Source organism: Peromyscus maniculatus, chromosome 23 (assembly GCF_049852395.1).
Source record: "Peromyscus maniculatus bairdii isolate BWxNUB_F1_BW_parent chromosome 23, HU_Pman_BW_mat_3.1, whole genome shotgun sequence".
NCBI classification, from domain to species: Eukaryota; Metazoa; Chordata; class Mammalia; order Rodentia; family Cricetidae; genus Peromyscus; species Peromyscus maniculatus.
Window position 1 is genome coordinate 28,976,541 of NC_134874.1, and position 13,143 is coordinate 28,989,683.

Here is a 13,143-nt window from a genome sequence, read left to right on the forward strand (position 1 = left end):
ACTGGAATTTGGATCCAGTCCAAATAGAAACCTGTGTACATTTCAGGCAAGAAGGGGCCCCTCGAATTCCAGCCCTGGGAGGTGGAGACAAGGGATTCCCAAAGCAAGCCTGCAAGCAGGACTAGTCATATCAGTGAACTCTGGGTTTGATTGAGAGACCCTGCCTCGTGGAATAAGGCAGAAGAGCAATTGTGGATGAGATCAGACATCAACCTTGAGTCTCCACATGCATGGGCACACAAGTGCATAGGCACCCTCCCACTTGCGCTCACACACACATGCATACACACACACACACACACACACACACACACACACACACACACACGGGGATAGAAACAAAACAGTGGGCAGCCCCTGAGGGAGAACAGATGAGGTTGTTCTGTGGCCTCCACAGCCACACACGCACATGAACACACACAACACACACACATGAACACACACAACACACGCATATACACGACTTAATGCAGTTATATTAGCAAGCACACGGCTGCTTACTGTAGTTTCATTTCTGTTTCTGTGATAAAATGGCCTGGCGCAAAGAGAGAAAGTAGTTTATGTCATCGCCCATCACCATGGAGAAGTCGAGGCAGGATCTTGAGGCAGCTGGTGACAAGAGCACAGAGAATTGAATGCAAGTATAAAATCGTCTGCTTTATTGTGCTCAGCTCACTTGACTTCTCCTGTTCCTCGCTCAGGAACCCCTGCCTAAGACCCACAGTGGACTGGGTCTTCCCATATTAATGAACTTAAGACCGCTTCCCATAGATGTGGCCAGAGGCCAGCCCAATGTAGACTGTCCCCTACTGGGACTCTTTTCCCAAGTGATTCTAGGTTGTGTGAAGCTGACAGTGTAAGTGATCAGAGTGCTCACGGGAGTATCCCAAGAGGCCTCTGTCAGTGGGAGGGAAGGCTTTAGCACAAGCTCCTCTCAATGTTGAGATCACATGAGAAGCACAGATGGTTACAGCTTAGGTCTCCTTCTGGTCACTTTGTGACCATAGTAGAAACTATTTGGGTTGGGTGCAAGATGAGAGAATAAAAAAAAAAATCAAAGATGATAGAATAAAATCATCAAAATATTTTGTTTTCTTTTACTGTTTACTTTTTATTATATCTACTGGGGACTGCATAGCACAGCTTGTATGTGGAGGTCAGAGGACAATTTGTGAAAGCTGACTCTCTCTTTCAATCATGTGGGTCCCAGGAATCAAGCACAGGTCATTAGACTTGGCGGCCAGCACCTTGGCCCACCCAGCCATCTCGTTGGCTCTTGTTGTAGCTCTGAGACAAGGTTTCATGTAGCCTAGGATGGGCTCAAACATGTTAGGCAGACAAGACTGGCCCTGAACTACTGATGCCCCTATGTCCCAAGTGTTAGGATGACAGCTACACACCACTGTGCCCAGCTTTCAACCTCTCTTTTTGAAAATTACATTTATTTATTTATTTATCGGGGGGGGGGGCATGCTTTGGTACTTTTTTGGGACAGGGTTTTTTTCTGTGTAACAGCTCTGGCTGTCCTGGAACTCACTTTCTAGACCAAGCTGGCCTTGAACTCACAGAGATCCCCCTGCCTCTGCCTCCCTGGGATTAAAGGTGTGCGCAATCATGAATGGCTTTCTCAACATCTTAAAATGAAGCACTGAAGCAATGTCGAGAGGCCAGGTATGGTGATACACACTCCCAACCTTTGAGCAGAGGCAGGTGGATCTCTGTGAGTTGGAGGCCAGCTTGGTCTATATAGAAAGTTCCAGGCCAGCCAAGGTTACATAGTGAGACCCTATCTCAGAAGAAAAAAAAGCAATATTGAGAATAAAGATACATTTGCAGATGACTATATGTATCATAACCCCATTTACACGATTTGATTTTTTATTTGTTTTCTACTTGCTCTGTGTGTGTGTGTGTGTGTGTGTGTGTGTGTGTGTGTGTGCGCGCGCAAGAAAATGTGAGAAGGAACTCCAGCAGAGAATAGGAAGGGCTTTAATGGATAAACATCCTGTGTGTGAGAGAGAGAGGGAGAAAGATTTCTATCTTTCTCATATATATATATTAAACATATTATATACATAGGATACACACACAGGATAATATGTGTAATATATACACATATATATGAGAGAGAGATAGAAATATCTCATCTAAAATTTAATACAATTTTTTAAATCTTAAAAACCAACCAGTAGTGTTTTATGCACGTGTCCTGACACGAAGTATAAAATCAAGTGCTTAACCCCAAGGCCAGCTCCCATTGGCCATACAACATCAGGCATTATCTATGGTTCCTGATTCTGTTAAGGATTAATAACCTCATAAAGTTAAGTACAGAGCTTATCCCCTTGGAAAGATGCTCTTAGTGAGTGAACGCCATGAAATGACGTCATTTATGGATTTATGAGTTCCATAGAAGGCTTGCTCAAACACGCCTCAGGTGGTTAATTGTTTTTGCAGATTGCGGAGGAAAGGCAGCCCCGGGCAGCCTGAGTTTCTCAAGGTTGAGAGCAGGGATCGGGTCTCCTCAGCTTTCTCGGATGCTAATTTCTCCTCTCTGGGTTTCTTCTTCCCAGAGTGTGAGCACCCAGAAGTTATCTGAAAGCCACCCACCCTGCACATTGCGGCAGGAGCAACTGTCACCGTCCTGGAGACACCAAGTGGTGGGGGGTGCCCTGGGTGGCTCCTGCGAGTGCAAACAGAGGAACTCAGTTAATGATCACTCGAACAGGATGTCTTAGTTAGGTTTCTATTACTGCGATAAAACACCGTGACCAGAAGCAGCTTGGGGCGGAAAGGTTTATTTCAGCTTGTAGCTTGTAGTCCATCATCCAGGGAAGTCAGCCCAGGCACTTGGAGGCAAGACCTAAAATAGAAACTATGGGAGGACCACTGCTTACTGGTTTCTTGTCCCTGGTTTTGCTCAGCCTGCTTTCTTATTCCATCCAGGACCACCCACTTGGGGGTGGCACCACCCCCTGGTGCTCTGTGCCCTCCCACATGAGTAATCAGTCAAGAAAATGTACCACAGGTCGATCTGGGGGAGGCATTTACTCAGTTGAATCTTCCTCTTCCCAAGTGACTCCAGCCTGGGTCAGGGGGACATAAACACCAGCCATGTGTGGCACACAGTGACTACCCAAGCACTTTGGAAGATGAGGCAGGAGGATCATGAGTTTAAAGCCATCCCGAGCTATGTAGGAAAACCCTGCCACAAAACAAAAGGCAGCCTAAGGGTTCCACACCAGCCTGCTCTGTGTAGTGAGGCTCTGGGGGTGGGGGGGCTGTCTCAAAGACAGAGGAGAGACTGTCTCAGAGAGAGACTGTCTCAAAAGAGAGGGGGAAGAGAGAGAGGAAAGAAAGGAGATAGGATAGGAAAAGAGAAAGGGACACAAGAAATAGTCACACAAAATGAAAATTTGGGTCTGTTTTTTTTTTTTTTAATTGTTTATTTGCTGTCTTTGACACAGAGTAACTTGCAGCCCAGAGAGAGGGGGGGCAGAGGGAGAGGGAGAGGGAGGGAGATCTGCTTAGGAACAGCTAAATGAAGCCACATGAGGTGCTCTCCATGGTTGACAGCCGAGGAGCCACGCGTGGCCTGCTCTGTAGGTATCGGCAGGCCAGCCGGGAGCCACATCAGAAGCCTGGATGGCTTAAATGCTGTGAGGGGAGCCAGCTTGATCTTCACAGTGTGTTCAAGGCCAATCAGGTCTATACAAGACCTTCTCTCAAAAAGAAAGAGAGAGAGAGAGAGGGAGGGAGGAAGGGAGGGAGGAAGGACGGACCGGGTCTACCTCAACGGTGACAGAGGACTTACGTAATGTACACAAACCCTTGAGTTCATTCCCAGCACCAAGGGAAGGGGGAATATATACATGTACGTATAGAATGTATACATTACAAATCTTGACAACAGCCAGGGAGATGACGGCTCTGTCGGTAAAGGCACTGGTCACCAAGCCTGGCAACCTGAGCCAGACACCGAGAACCCACCCGGCAGAGAAGAGAACCAACTCCCAGAAGGTGTCCATGCACACAGCGGTGGCACACATGTGCCCTCCCCATGCTAAATAAATAAGTAGATGTGAAAGTCTGTCATTAAAACCTGACAGCATAAAAATAATACCTGGGCTATTTTGAGCGGCTGGAGTGGTGATTAAGCATGCTGGAATTTTCACCCAGAGAGTCACAGAGCTCAGTTAAAGCTGATTAGTCAAGTAATAAATGTATTAAAGATTCAACAGTACAAAGGTAAATACTGAGAGAGATAATAAAATCAAATGATAAGGGGGAAGGGCAAGAAGTTCACTGACGATATTGCTTCATATTAAGAAAGCAGTAGATGCCAGGCAGCGGTGGCGCACGCCTTTAGTCTCTGCCTTGGGAGGCAGAGGCAGGTGGATCTCTGTGAGTTCGAGGCCAGCCTGGGCTACAGAGTGAAATCCAGGACAGCTAGAGCTGTTACACAGAGAAACCCTGTCTGGAAAAACCAAAAAAAGAAAGGAAGGAAGAAAAGAAGGAAGGAAGGAAGGAAGGAGGAAGGAAGGAAGAAAGAGAGGGAGGGAGGGAGGGAGGGAGGGAGGGAGGGAGGGAGGGAGGAAGGAAGGAAGGAAGGAAGGAAGGAAGGAAGGAAGAAAGGAAGGAAGGAAAAACAGAAGAAGGAGAAGAAGAAGCAAGCAAGCAATAGATGTGGTGAAAAAAAAACAGAAGAAAAAAGAAAAAATAGAATTCTGTATGGGCTGGCAAGATGGCTCAGTGCATAAGAGAGCTCACTCCAGGCCTGACGACCTGAATTTGACCCCTGGGACCCACATGGCGGAGGGAGACAGCTGACTGCCAAAAGCTGTCCTCTGACCTCCATTCACGCCCTCATGCACTATGGCACTTGTGTGAGTATGCACACACACACACACACACACACACACACACACACACACGCCGCGCGTGTGCACACACATGTATACACATACAATAAATAACCGTACTCACAGAAGCAGTATAATCGCTGGTGGAATTCCTGTCACTGCCTAGCCCACTCTCCCTTTCAGCGTCCCAAATCAATCTGACGTTTCCGTTTCCACCAAAGGAACACTGGAGCTTCGCAGACACCAAAGTCTCTCCAGGCAAAATAATGTGGACAAGTTATCAAAACCGAGACATGTCCTGGGTGTGGTGGCACACGCCTTTAATGCCAGCACTCGGGAGGCTGAGGAGGAGGGGGAGGGCCGTGAATTCCAGGCAGCCTCGGTGGCCTTGTCACAAACTTCTGAAGACTAGGCAGGTAGCTTAGTGGGTAGAGCACTTACTGGCATGTGTGAAACTCTGTGCTCCATCCCAAGTGCCACATCAACTGGGTGTGGTGGCATAATGACCCATGGGAGATAATTATTGACAATCACACTGATTAAGCCAATTAAGAGTTGAGAGCCCTTTTTTTTTTTTGAAGGGAAACAGAGGAGGAGTTGATCTGGGGGAGAGGAGAGGTGGGGGAAGGGACTGGGAGGAGTGGAGGGAGGGGAAACCATGGTAGGGAAATAATGTATGAGAGAATAAAAGTTAAAAAAAAAAAAAAGTTTGAAGTCCTTTTTACTGATGGCCAGACCAAGAGCAGGCTTGTGACTCTGAAGACTGTCTTGGGGCCCAAGGTCAGGGATTCAGAGTTTTGAAAGGCAAAATCCCATAAAGACTATAATTTCATCAAAGTTAGGTGAGGGGCGGAGTCACAGAAATGTTTATTCCTGGCACAGCATCATGGTCATTTTAGACACAATTTGCCAACTACTTTGGTTACTACATTTGGACCTTGGTCAAGTCTGTGGAGATCTCAAATGTGTTGCCAAGGCAGATGTGATTATGGGGAGGAAAGGGTAGAGAATTGAGGTCTAAACAAGGACAAAATGGAGTCAGAACAAGATGGGGTTTCCTTAGTCACCTGAGTGGTACACACTGTAATGCTAGAACTTTCAAAGTGGAGACAGGATGATCAGGAACTCAGGGTCATCCTTGGCTACATGGCAAGTTTGAGGACAGCCTGAGCTACAGGAAACCATGTCTCCAGAACAAAGAAATCAAAATTCTCCTCAAAACTGGATGGAAGAGCAAGACTCAGGTCTGCTTGCATCCCTAGCGGGCTGCTTGCTCACACCCGGGCTCCCACAGGCCCTGGGCGCCCTGACAAGGGTTACAGTTTAGCTGTACATCTTGGATGTCTGCTTGGGAACAGCTAAATGAAGCCACATGAGGTGCTCTCCATGGTTGACAGCCGAGGAGCCACGCGTGGCCTGCTCTGCAGGTGTCAGCAGGCCAGCCGGGAGCCACATCAGAAGCCTGGATGGCTGAAATGACTTTAGCTGAAGCTCTAGGGACATGGACACCTAGTGTGCACAGAGTAGCACAGGAAAGGGGGACCTGCCTGAGCTTTCCCTGCCATGACCTGGGGAGGGTGCAAAGTTGGCCGTGTGGCCAGGCATCCTAGGGGCGGCTAGAGCCCCAGCTTAGCAGATCTGTGATGTCGGAGATACCAAGGTGGGGTGATGAGTAGCCCAGACCCATATTAGGACGTGTGATGGGGGAGGGGGGGTCTCCTTTGTCAACCAACTCCTCCACAGACGCTCCACTAAACACCATCTCATTTAAAACTCACCGTTGCAGAAGACAGCCCTTGTAACCGTGGCCGCGGGATAGGCAGGAAGCCAAAGAAGGCAGAGACATCCACCGATTATGACTGCTTACTTCCTAGGTTTCCCGGGGTGGTAAGTGGGAGGCTCTGGGCTTTATATGAGAATGCTAACCTTGAAGCCAGGGTGTTTAATGAGCCACCCACGCCTTTCTGTGACTTCAGAAAAGGACCTCCCAGGGCTGGAGGGATGCCTGCGTGATTGAAGTGCGTGTCGTACAAGTGTGAGAGCCGTATTTCATAGCCTCAGGTCCCATAAAACTGCTAAGTGGGTGTGGTAGGCTGCCTAGCATTCAAGCCCCAGAAGGTAGAGCCAGGGGCTCCCCAGAACAGGCTGACTAGGAAGAGGAGCCATCTCAGTGATCTCTGGGTTTGGTTGGGTGACCTTGCCTCAACGAATAGGGTAAAAAAACAATTAGGGATGATTCCTGACATCCATACACCCTACCCACTCACACATGTCCAAACACACACAAAACCTGTGACAAAACAGTGACCAAAAGCAATTGGGGTGGAGAAAGAGTTTCCTTGGCTTACAGGTTAGAGTTCATCATCTGGGGAAACCAAGGCAGGAATCTGGAGGCAGAAAGTGACTCGCAGACCATGGAGGAACACTGCTTATTGGCTTGCTCAGCCTGCTTTCTTATATATACAGTCCAGGCCCATCTACACCAGGGTGGCCCCACCCACAAAGGGCTGGACCTTCCTCCACCAATTGGCAATTAAGAAAATACCTCCAGACGTGCCTATGGGTCAGTCTATTGGGGGCAGTTCCTCTACTGAGTTTCTTACTTCTCAGATGCATCTAAGTCTGTGTCAAGCTGACAAATTCATGACAGCTCCCTTCTCTCATTTTGACTCTACCTGTACCTATCTGCTTCTCTTGAGGCTCAGTGCGGGGCTCACAATGTTGAACTTGTGGGTGGCATGTGACTTCGGCATCTTAGGAAAGAATGCAAGGAAAGGATATCCAGTTCTGGAAGGAGAACTGGAGGATAACTTTGCATTTCCCAAGGGTTCTTCCTCATGTCCTAGGACCCTGTGACTTCTATGATGGCTAGCTTTAACTGTCCACACTACACAACCCAGGGACACCTGGGAGAAGAGTCTCAGTGAAGGATTACCTACATTGGGTTGGCCAGTGTCTTGGGGGGTTATCTTAATTGACGTGGAAAGACTTAGCCCACTGTGGGCAGCACCATTCCCTAGGCAGAGGATCCTGGGCTGTATAAAAGTGGAGAGATCGGGCTGAGCAAGTGAGCATGCATGCACTCATGTCTCCCTGCTCTCGACCATCAAGGTGAGGTGACCAGTGTCTCCAGCTCCTGTTACTGTGACAGACCCACAGGGATGGATTAACCTGGAATTGCAAAGCTAACATGAACCCTTTCTCTAGCAAGCTGATTTTCCTCAGGGTGTTTTATCATGGCCACAGACATGACACTAGAGCAGCTCTCAAAGATCGAGATTCCCAAACAAAGGAACCTCCTCAGGAGGAGGCAGAGACAGGAGGGAGAGCATGAGAGTCACAGGGACCCTGGTCAGAGAGGAAGGAAAGGGAAGTTGAGGTCTTAACCGTGATGAGCCCCGCTCTCCACCGCCATTGTGTCCACTCCTGAGAGAGAATACGATTTCAAGGTGTGTTTCTTTTGTTCATGTTGCATTTGTTCAACTCTGAAGTTCTGTTATTTTGCCTGTCTAAAACACGTGATGGTCTAATAAAGAACAGCGCAGCCGGTAACAAGGCAAGAGAAAGGACAGGCGGGGCTGGCAGGCAGAGAGGACAAATAGAAGGAGAAATCTGGGAGGAGAGGAGAAGCAGCCAGAGAAGGAGGAGGACCCAGGGCCCAGCCACTCAGCTACACAGCCAGCCACAGAGTAAGAGTAAGGTTTACAGAAGTAAGAGAACGGGGAAAAGCCCAGAGACAAAAGGTAGCTGGGATAAGTTAAGAAAAGCTGGCAAGGAACAAGCCAAGCATTTATAAGGTCAGGAACAAGGAATAAGGCGAGGCATTTATAATTAGGAAAAAGCCTCCATGTGTGATTTATTTGGAAGCTGGGTGGCGGGCCCCTCAAAAGAGCAAAAACAAACAACAACACACTCCTTCTTCCCTCCCTTGGAGGCCCCAGGAGCTCCGAAACAATGGTGAGTGGGGAATCCTGGGGCAGGCGGGCACCAACAAGCATTTTTACTACTTCCTAAGGTATCAGCAGAACCAGAGAAAAATAAAGCTAGTGGGAAGCGGGGCTGGAGAGACGGCTCAGTGGTTAAGAGCACTGACTGCTCTTCCAGAGGTCCTGAGTTCAATTCTGGCACATGATGGCTCACAACCACCAGTACTGAGATCTGGTGCCCTCTGCTGGCTTGCAAGAACGCATGCAGGCAGAACACTGTACACATGATAAATAAATCTTAAAGGAAAAAAAAAAAAAGCTACAGGGAAGGTCTGGGCCATGGGCAAGTGGGAGCTACAGCGTGATAGATTTGCTCAGAGTCTCTGGGGGTCCTCTGGGTCTGGGGTAAAATCCTTCTTTTAATTCAGTTATGATACTTTCTTTCACCCATCCCCACCCCGGACACAATGACAAATAACCAGTCACTGGAGTGAAAGCTCGAAGGTAAAGCACTTGCCCAACCCGCATCAAGCCTGACAGACGACTTGAGTTCCATCATCTGGACCCACACATAGAAAGAGAGGACCCACCTTTGACCACCACACATGTGACATGGCACACTTGTGAACACAAGCGTGCATGCACATGTACACACACACACCCAGTGAGAGAGAGAGAGAGAGAGAGAGAGAGAGAGAGAAGTAAATAAATGTCAAAATAAAGTATTTTAAATAAAACAAAAATATTCCAAAGTGACAGTGCCACCATTATATAAAAGACAATCCTCCTTAGTTGTCTGGGTTTCAGAAGTGTAATCCAAGGTTAAGGCCTCTCCTAAAGTAATGGAACGTTATCTTCCTCAACTTCCCCTATGAAGAGCAAGGATAGAACCCAGGATTTTACACATCCTAGGGCAGCAGCCCCAACCACTGAGCCACACCCCAGCCCCTCACTGGGGGATTCTAGGCAGGTGATCTACCACTGAGCCACACCCCAGCCCCTCACTGGGGGATTCTAGGCAGGGGCTCTACCACTGAGCCACACCCCAGCCCCTCACTGGGGGATTCTAGGCAGGTGTTCTACCACTGAGCCACACCCCAGCCCCTCACTGGGGGATTCTAGGCAGGGGCTCTACCACTGAGCCACACCCCAGCCCCTCACTGGGGGATTCTAGGCAGGTGTTCTACCACTGAGCCACACCCCAGCCCCTCACTGGGGGATTACAGACAGGAGCTCTACCACTGAGCCACACCCCAGCCCCTCACTGGGGGATTCTAGGCAGGTGCTCTGCCACTGAGACAAGCCCCTAGCCTCGAATTTAGGACAACCTGAAGTAAGGACGTAGGAAGCAATGGACAGAGAAAGGAATATCCCTTGCCTAGCTCAGGTTGCCCCCTCTGGGGAACCACAACCTCAATTCTTGGGAGTCATGCAATGGCTGCTTCGGACACCCCCAGCCTTGGGCAGAACAACCTAGCCTTGGCTAGAGTCTGTCCCTCTCATCCCGCCCTGGAAGGATTAAGTCAGCACCTAGTGTCCCCAGAAACAGAACTTCCGTTTAGGAAGGCTTGTCCTACCCACCTCTCCAGCTCCACAATGCCCTCAAGGACCTCTATTCTGGATGCTCCTTGTTGGCCAGCCTCCAAAGTCCCAAACAGTGCCCTCCAGTGGACAACACGAATGTTCCTCCTCCAAGAGGACCACAGATCTCAAACAGTGCCCTCCAGTGGATGGCCCAGGCATGGCATGAGAACCCACACACAAGTTACTATGAACTTGGGATGCAGATTCTGTGAAAGCAATGAGGGCATCTTCCAGACCCGAATATTTTGGTTGGATGTGTTTCATACATGAGGTGATAGAGACAAAGACAAGTGTCATGGCATTTAGCAGATAGGAACTGTCCCCAAGTATCTGTTCTCCCTTTTTTTTTTATTATTAAGACAGCCAAGAGCTGACAAGATGGCTCAGTGGGTAAAGGAGCTTGCCACCAAGACCTGCATTCCGTCCTCAGGATCCATGTCCTGAGGAAGAGAGAGCTGACTCCCACAAGTTATCTTCTGACATCTACACACATACACACAAAACAAATACATAAAATGCAATTAAAATATGTTAAATACCGTCAAATGTTAGATCGATCCAGACTCCAAACAAAGTCAACATATCTGGACCTCTTTCGTAGCGCTTATCTTAGAATGACTTTGCCCAGTAGTATGGAAACTCAAGTATTTTGTGTCAATTTCCAGAAAATGGCTTTCAAAGGCGCAGGAATGCTGTTCAGTGTCCCTTCCATCCTGTTTGGGGGGCTGCAGATGTGACAGCTGATATTCCAGCAGCCTTGTTACACCACATGGTGGGGGTCACTTGCTGAAGATGGTAAAGCCAGATGCGGTGAAAGAGACACCAAGGTTCCCTGTAAAAGCGGCTGGTCCCTGATGTCCATCAAGTGCAATGCGCCAACCTTACATGGCTGTCTTCTGAGCTGCTTCTTCTTCTTCTTCTTCTTCTTCTTCTTCTTCTTCTTCTTCTTCTTCTTCTTCTTCTTCTTCTTCCTCTTCCTCTTCCTCTTCCTCTTCCTCTTCCTCCTCCTCTTCTTCATCATTGTCTTTGTCTTCTTCCTTATTTATGGGGGTAGGGCACATGCCATGGTGCACATGTAGAGGCCAGAGGACACCTTTCAGGCAGTTAGTTCTCTCCTTTCACTATGTGGGTCCCAGGGGTGAAACTTAGGTTATAATGTTTTGTGGCAAGCGCCTTGACTGACCCACCTCTTCCTGTTTTTTACTTACTCAGCTGTCTGAGTTATGATGGGTTTATAATAGCCCTAATGTCCAAAGATCCTGTCCCAGATCTTTCCTTCGGGTGAAACAAACTCATAATTACAAAGGTCAAGAGATAAATTGCCCAGCATCACTTGTTTTGGAACAATTAGACAAGGGAACAAGATACCATCACTTACAGGGCCCACTTTATGGGCCAAAAGTCCCTGCGCTTCAAGACCGGACAAGACTGGCTCATTCATTCCCCATTTCCTTCCACGGTTTTAACAATCTTGCATTACCACGCTCAGAAGGTGCTTCCACTCTCTCTCCCACTGCAACAGTAACACACCCTCGCCCCTCTGCCCAGAGAGACCAGGAAACAGATAATGAAGGGTTGATCCCACCCCAGTCTTCGAAGCCAGAGTGGCAGCCTCTGGCGCCACCTGGCGATAGTGTCATCGAGTCAAGCACGGACCCGTCGCGGGTGAGCTGGCCTGCGATGCGTTTCCCGGCATGCAGTTGCCAGGTTCTCCAGGGACAGGACGGGGGTGGGGGTGGGGGGGCGGGTGTCGCAGTTTGGAGAGATGGAAATCGCACATCTGGGCGGGGTTCGACTCTGCGCTGGTGTCCCCTGGGCCAAACCTTCTGCAAGGCAGTGCGCCCTTGCTCCCAGGAGGTGACTGACGAGTGTCTGGCGCTCGAAGGAAAGCGCGTGGCGGCCACAGCGAGCATGCGTGCGCGTGCCTCCCCCCCACATCGCTCCACGCAGCGCCCCGCACCCCGCACGCGCGCGCGCGCGCACGCACGTCCCCCCGCGCTCGCGCGTGCAGGCCAGTCACCCACGCAAGCCGCGGCCGGCAGGCTCCGGAGACAGATGCCCCCACCCATCCCCGTGAGCCAGTTGTCCCTCTCGCGTAGTGATCTCGCGTGGGCACAAAGCTGCACCATTCCCACCGTCACTCGGGGGCGGATGGGTGGGAGACTCCCTGGAAGGCAGGGCGCGTGGTCTGCGGGGCTCCCGAGCAGGCTAGGGGCTCCAAGGCCAGGCCGCTCCCACCTGCTAGCCACAGCGACCAATGAAAGCTTGGCCTGGTGATGTCATGGCCCGGCCGGACCCTTGTGATGACAGCCGGAGGTCACCGGTCATGGGGACTCGGCTCCAGCCCACCCTTGGGGGTTCCGGAAGTTTCCACGGCTGCAACCGAGTGCAGTTTCTCCCCGCAGCCTTCTCTGCGTGCCATATGCGGCCTGCCTTCTCAGCTGTCCCCGCGTCACCTCTCCCTGCCCGCGGGGGTCTCCTCCTTTGCGGAAGAGCCTGCGTTCCTGTATCTGTTCCCACAGGTGTCCCTTCATCTCCAGAGACGCCCCACGTCATTTTTTTCTACCGGGGGGTCCTCAGCCAGGATTTCACCTGTAGCCTCTCCTGTGCCACCCCCGGCTCTGCCGTGGTTACGGATGCTCAAGTGTTAGGCCTCTGATCTCTCTGGATTAGAGCCGTCAGTGTGTCCTTCCGTCCATGAAAGTCGGTCTGTCTGTGACTCGTCACGGCAGGAGACTGTCGCCCGCGTGAGCGAGCGGTGTCTGGTGTCT